The following is a 7825-nucleotide window of genomic DNA, read 5'->3' on the forward strand; positions in this document are numbered from 1 at the left end:
TGGACCATAAAACCATCATTAGGAGAATCTTCCAATCTCACACCCAAACGAGCCAACCTATGGACCTCTTTGACTAGGTCTTTCTTACCCTCTTCAAAATGCAATACACTACCCATGGTCATACGACTTAGGGCATCCGCAACCACATTGACCTTGCCGAGGTTGTAGAGAACACTAATGTTGTAATTTAAAAATAATTCGAACCACCTTCATTGTCGGAGATTTAACTCATTTTAAGTAAACACATATTAAAGACTCTCGTGGTCGGTATACACATCAACATGAACACCATATAGGTGATGCCTCCATATTTTCAAGGCAAACACCACGACCACTTACTCAAGATCGTGAGTTAGGTAGTTCTTCTCCTTAACTTTGAGTTGCCTATAAGCATATGCTATAACCTTTCCTTGTTGCATAAGGAAGCAATCCAATTCCACTCAGGATGCATCACAATATACAAAAAAACCCTTGGTACCCCTCTGGTAAATTCAACACCGGAGCGGTGGTAAGCCTATATTTCAAGATTTGGATGCTTCATTCACAAGCCTCCGACCACTCAAATTTTTACATTCTATTGGGTCAAAGTAGCCAAAGGAGATGCAATGGACGCAGAGCCATCCACAAACCTCCTATAGTACTAGCCAGACCTAAGAAACTTCTTATGTCGGTTAGAGCCAATGGCTTAGGCCTATTTCTAAGAGCCTCGTTTTCTTTGGATCAAACTCTACACCCTCAATAAAGATAACATAACCAAGAAACGCCACCGACCTTAACCAAAACTTACATTTTCTATACTTAGAAAATAGTTGGTGTTCCTTCAAGACTTGTAACCACTCTCAAATGCCCCATATGATCACCCTTATTTTTTTGAATGCACAAAGATGTCATCAATGAAGAATATGACAAAAGAATCGAGGTTGTTTCGAAACACCCTATTCATGAGGTCCATAAATGTTGTTGGGGTATTAGTCAACCTAAAGGACATCTACCTAAACTCATAGTGACCATATCTTGTTTGAAAGGCCGTTATGGGAATATCTTCATCTCTCACCCTAACTTGGTGATATCCCAACCTCAAGGCAATTTTGGAAAAGTAGCTTGCCCCTTGGAGTTGGAAGAAGATACTTATTCTTAATGGTCGCTTTATTTAGTTTTCGGTAGTGAATACACATCCTAAGCGATCCATCCTTCTTTTTTACAAATAAAACATGATCACCCCATGGGTAAATACTAGGTTGAATGAAGAATTTGTCTAGTAAATCATTGAGTTAAGCCTTCAACTCTTTCTATTCGGACGGAGCCATCTGATAAGGAGGAATCAAAATGGGATTAGTATCTGGTAGCAAGTCAATACACAAGAAAATTTCTTGTTCAGGAGGAATTCCAGGAAGATCATTATGAAAGACCTCCAGGAATTCCCTCACTTGAAGTTTACATAAACCTCTCGCTTACACATAGCATATACATAGGGAGTTTACATAGACTCCTCGCATAGGAAGCACTGCATAGACTTGTACTTTTATTTCATGTACATAATATAGCAATATAATATCATAGAAAGTCTAGGATAAGTCTCACATATAAACCATCTATGTCGAGTACTACATTCGGGCATAGCCCTTAGTTCATTACAATAAAAGCAAGATATGGGCATACACAATATCATCAAATAAGAGAGAATGAACAAAATTGTCTTAAGAATAAAACAATATCCAATAGCAAGATAGTGACATGTCCTCAGAAAGTGAGGACCTACCAAATTTGGAGGATAAGTATCCAAGTTATTTTTAAAAGGCCCATCTAGAAGCTCAAAGGCCACAACCTATATAATTGAAGAAACATAGAAATATGGGTTTGTATAAACTTGTAATAAGTATGAGAATATGCACATAAAACATTTGAAACAATGCATGAGGACGGGACATTTACTTTTTGAAGACATGCTATGTCATTTAGAAACCTTTAATGCACATACAAGATCACATTCCATATAAGGAATCACAATATCCTAAATCATGTTCATAATTAATACAACCTAACATAAGAACCATGTATATAACACAAGACCAACATCATCAAGTATAACCAAGTTAACATGTATCACAACATAATTGAGTACATAACCAAACCAACTCCAACATCAAGATATAACGACCAAGCATGTATAATAGTTCATAACATTCCAACACATACAAGAACCTTACTTATAATCCAACATCAAGTCCACAAATGCAGTGACAAAGTAAAGGCCCATAACCTTACTTAACCAAGTAAACCAAAAAAAGGATAACAAGTATTGTCTAACTTCATATTGCATAGAATCAAGAACAATAATCATCATACGTAGCAATATAGACCAGTAGCATGTTCATAAGTGAAACTAACATCATATAGGATCATAAACATGTATATTTAACACATAGGCAGACACTGTCTGCACTGCTTGAATTGGCAGGTTTTGATCAAATGCAAGTGTCATTGGGTGATCCTTGGGGAGTCGTACCCAGATGTTTCAATCCTAAACATGTTTCAATGATAGTTAAACACCTTTCCATCAAATTTCATAAATTTTTGACTTCTATAACATCGGGAAATAGGCTAAGGCACACTATCACCTCTTAAACTAGTCTCCGAACGTCATGAACGTTTCTTGACGTCTAGACTCTACAACTGCCTAAATGACTCATAAACATTATTTTTAACTTTAAAATAGAGTTATAAACTTAGACATTCATGGGATACTCTAGATTAGGTCTTGTACTTTTGGAGTGTTACACATACACCCGCAAATAAGGAATTGCACAAATCGAGGTGCACACTATTGTGCGATATTCTAAAAGTACAAATGGAAGTTTCTTATGCCATTGTCTGGTGCATTGAACCATCCTTCTGAGAATATTTTTGATATTTTTGTTGGTTTCCTCCACACCTCAGCTAGATTTTTTTTAGTATGTGGTAGTTTTGTGGTACACAATTTTTGAACTGCTCACATACCTCTTTCATCAGATTGATATTAAGGTTTGAAGCATTATCTGTGATGATATCTCTTGTGATACCAAATTGACAAATGATGTTCGAATGGACAAAACCCATGATCGCCTTATTAGTCTCTGTTTTGACAGTGATCGCCTTCATCCATTTGGTAAAGTAATCAATTGCGACCAAAGTGAATCGATGTCCATTAGAGGCTTTTGGCTCGTTTGTCCGATAACATCCATTCCCCATGCAACAAAGGGACAAGGAGAGGTCATGGAGTGCAACTCTAAAGGAGGGTAATTAATGAGATCACCATGAATTTGACATTGATGACATTTTTTCACAATGCGAAAGTAATCCCGTTCAATGCCAATAATACCCCGCCCGTAGTATCTTTTTTGCAATGACATATCCATTCATGTGTGGTCCACATACCCCTACATGTACTGCATTCATTATCTTCTGAGCTTCTTTAGCATCCACACATCTCAATAAGTTCAGATCCGGAGTTCATTTATATAATTCTTCCCTGCTTAAAAGGAAACCATTAGCCAGACGTCTAATAGTTCTTTTTGGCTTCAATTGGCATGTTCAGGACATCTCTATGTCCTCAAAAATTTATTGATGTCTAAGTACCATGGATCACCATCTTATTTTTCTTCCACTATATTATAACAGCCATGTTTGTCCCTAACATGAATGTCCAATAGAGTGATGTAAGTGTTTCCAGGATATGGAAGCATTGAGGCAAAAGTAGCCAAGTCATCAGCCAATTCATTATGAAACCTGGGGATGTATTAAACTCAATGGACCAGAACTTTTTCCTAAGATTTTCCGCACATTGTCTGTATGGAAGAGCTTGAGGTCTCGAGTTTTTCATTCGCCTTGAGCTTGTCGAATATGTAAATCAGAATCTCCTAACATAATCAATTTGTGCACACCCAGATATGTTGCCATATTTAGGCTCATGATGCAAGCTTCATACTCAGTCGTGTTATTTTTAAAGAAAAAATAAAGTCGAGCTGTTGCAGGAAAATGCTGCCCCATGGGCGATATTAGAATTGCCCCAATGCCGGTGCCTTTTGTGCTGATTGCTCCATCAAAGTACAATTGCCAAGCCTAATTTAAATCTAAACCTACTTCCTCAATTGAGTTAATCTCTTTATCTTGAAAAAATGTATCGTAGTCACCATCGACTATATTCTCTACCAAGTTGTTAGCCAAAGCTTGGGCTTTCATTGCAGTTTAAGTGACATATATAATGTCAAATAGTGAGCAATATTAGCCATTTCGTGAGTCTACCAGTTGGTATTGGCTTCTGAAAGATGTACTTCAAAGGATATATCCTAGATATGAGGTAAGTTGTGTTGAACGGGAGGTAATGCCTTAACTTTTTAGCTACCAAGTTAAGTAACAACATGTCATTTCCAAAAGGGTGTACTTGACCTCATTACTACTGAATTTCTTGCTCAAGTAGTAGATAGCTTTCTCATTCCTTCCTGTGGAATCGTGTTGACCGAGAATGCACCCAAAGGAATTTCTTTCACTGAAAAGCATAGAAAGAGAGTCCTATAAGGTTCAAGTGGGAACAATACGTGAGGGTTGGACAAATACTCCTTGATTATTTCAAAAGCTTGTTGACAATCTTCTGTCCACCTGACATCACCATCCTTCTTCAAAAGTCCGAAAATGGGCTCACAAGTGGTTGTGAGTTGAGCAACAAACTTGCTGATGTAGTTCAACCTCCAAAGTAGACTCACTACTTCCGTCTTATTTTTGGGGGTGATGAATCCCGAATGGCTTTTATTTTGGAAGAATCAAATTTGATTCCTTTTCTACTAACAACAAAAGTTTTCAGATGGAACTCCAAATGCACATTTTGCTGGATTAAGCTTGAAATAAATGTCTTCTCACTCTTTCCAAGAACTTTCTGAGATCTTACTCATGAACAACTTGTGTTTTAGATTTGATGATTACTTCATCGACGTATACTTCAATTTCTTTATGCATCATATCATGAAACATGGTGGTCATAACCCTCATATAAGTTGCCTTAACATTTTAAAGACCAAATGGCATGACCCTGTAAAAATAAGTCCCCCATGGAGTGGTGACAATAGTTTTCTCGACGTCCTCTTCATCCATCAAGATTTTATGATACCCCCCATAACAATCCACAAAAGATTGAATTTCGTGTTTTGCACAATATAAGCTAGAATGAGGATATTTGACCAGGAAAAGTTGTCCTTTGGACTAGCCTTGTTCAAATCTCGATAGTCAACACAAACTCTTGTCTTCGCTTCCTTTTTCAGAACAGGAGCAACATTGTCTAACTAAGTAGTAGAATGAATGACTTGGATCACATTTGCATTCAATTGTTTCATGATTTCTTCCTTGATTTTTTCACTCACATCTAGTTTGAATTTCCATCTTTTCTATTGGATGGGTGGAAAATTAGGATAGAATGGGCAACTTATGTACCACTAAATAAATACTCAAACCTATCATGTCATCATAAAACCAAGCAAACACATCTTTGTATTCTTGTATTCAAGGCCTCTTTAATTTCGTGATTGATATAAAGACTTATTATTATTTCCTTAACCTCCTCAATACTTCCCAAATTGATTGTCTCAGTTTCACTAAGATTAGGCTTAGGTTTGTGCTCAACAGTTCCAATTCCCTATTAATTTCCCTAAAAGCCTCTACTTCATCATAAGTAGCCTCTTGACTTGGTGATTCAAGAATAAACAACTCTTTGAAATCTGGAAGTGAATTCTGCATCCATTTCATGTTAACAAAGTCGACATTTACAGTACTGAAAAATAAATAATAAGAATTAGGGAAGGGGAAAAGAGTAAATTTAATATAAAATTAGAATTTCATTTCATTGAAATCGAAAAAGGGACTAAAGGGTCGACACTAATACAAAATACTTTGAATCATTCGGATCACAACACTGACAATAACAAAATAAAAAATAGTAAAAAAATAAACTACCACGAGTCCTTCCTTTTGGAGAAATGAGTGACTTCCCGATTGCTTAGCTCAGCACCTGAGCCCACAAGCTGCGTACCGACATGACTTGTACCTTCACAAACTTAGACCATGTTTACTTCACAAAAAACTGACTGAGATCCTCAATAACTTCTTCAGTGTCTTAAAGAGTAAATGAAGCTTCCATTTATGAACCCCAGGCTTGATAAAAGAATGAGAAATATGGGGAATCAGTTGCGGCAGCACCCAATCTGTTCCTTTGTTTGTGCCCGAGGCCAGAGTTGACTTGGTTTCCTATGAGTGTAATGAGATCCATAATTCCTTGTAAACATAGTCCCAAACCTTTACAATGTTGATAACCATATTTGAGCATTGTCGTTTCTACCATTGAAGCGGAAAAAAAGAGACATGGTTGGATGATGTGGTCTTTTTCTTTAAAGAGATCAATTGATAAGACCTCAATATACTAGTAAACAACAAAATACTGAATCATCACTGCAATTTTGTTATAGTTCCAAGGGACTTCTTTTGTATCAGTTATCGAAACTTATTGAACGGGCTTAACAAAGGTAGGATCTTTACACTTTGTCAAAGAACTTTGGTCCTGTTGTGTTAATGAAAAGCCTTTTGATACATACAACTTAGGAATACCCCGCTTTAACTTCAATACCCTTGGAAACCCCGGGACTCACAAAACTTTGGTAGCACGACTTACACCTTCCACACTCAGAGTTGCAACTCGTTCTAAACTCTTTATTGCCTTGTCTTCTTCTTTGATCTTCTTAAACAACTTTCCCATTTTTCCAAGAAGGTTATACTCCTGATCATCACAAACCATACCTACTAAGTTGTTTTGAGCTGGAAGTGGGTTATTCTCACATTGGGAGTATTTTGATAATCTATCACAACAACATCTCCATTATTGATTAAATTCTCTATTGCCCCTTCAAGGTCAAACAATTATCAGTATTGTGTCCTAGGGCCCTGAATGATACTCACTTATTTCATTGGCTTGGAAACCTGAAGCATTTGGATTCAGAAGATGTGGTGGGATACTCTCAATCACTCATATCTTTCTTAACTTCTGAAATAAGCTGGAGTAAGACTCTCCTAATGGAGTGAATTTCCATTTTTTTCTACTCTCGAGCATAATTTTGCATAGGAGGAGGGTTGTAAGGAACCTGATTAAGTGGTCGTTGTGGGTGAAGGTTACTTGAGATGGGGCCCAAATATGTGGGCGATTGGGAGGATGCACATATGACTGAGCATTGAAGACTATGTATGGAGATAGAGATACCGCATATTGAGGGACATAAGGGTATTATTGCTGAGGATAGCTAGATTTTCCCTAAATTGGTGGGTAAGGAAAATTAGAATTCCTCTAAGCACCCCTTGACCCTGATGCCAGCGAAGAAACTTCCTATTTTCTTTTATGATTTCCAAAACATCCTGAACTACCTTGAACGGCCTGTGTGGTACCTTTGATTATTGCTTGGCTTAAAATTCTTCTTGTCTTGAGATCATTTTTAGACCATTTCTCCAATTTTTATTACTATGTGAAACATTCTTCCCATTGTGGTTTTCAGGAGGTGGAATAATCTGGATCTTGAGCCTTTATGAAGATATCAACCAATTCTTGCTCATCTAATGATTGATTAATTCGAGATGCTTGATCCCTCCATTTGATAGCATATTCTCTGAATCTTTCATTTGGCTTGTTTATGATATTGTAAAGTGTATTGCAATTTGGCATAATGTCGACAGTGTACTTAAATTGTCTAACAAAATCTTGAATCATATAATCCCATATGTGCTAGTGGGATATTTCTTGGTAAATACACCATTCTGA

This window comes from Solanum lycopersicum, chromosome 2 (assembly GCF_036512215.1).
Source record: "Solanum lycopersicum chromosome 2, SLM_r2.1".
Classification (NCBI taxonomy): Eukaryota; Viridiplantae; Streptophyta; class Magnoliopsida; order Solanales; family Solanaceae; genus Solanum; species Solanum lycopersicum.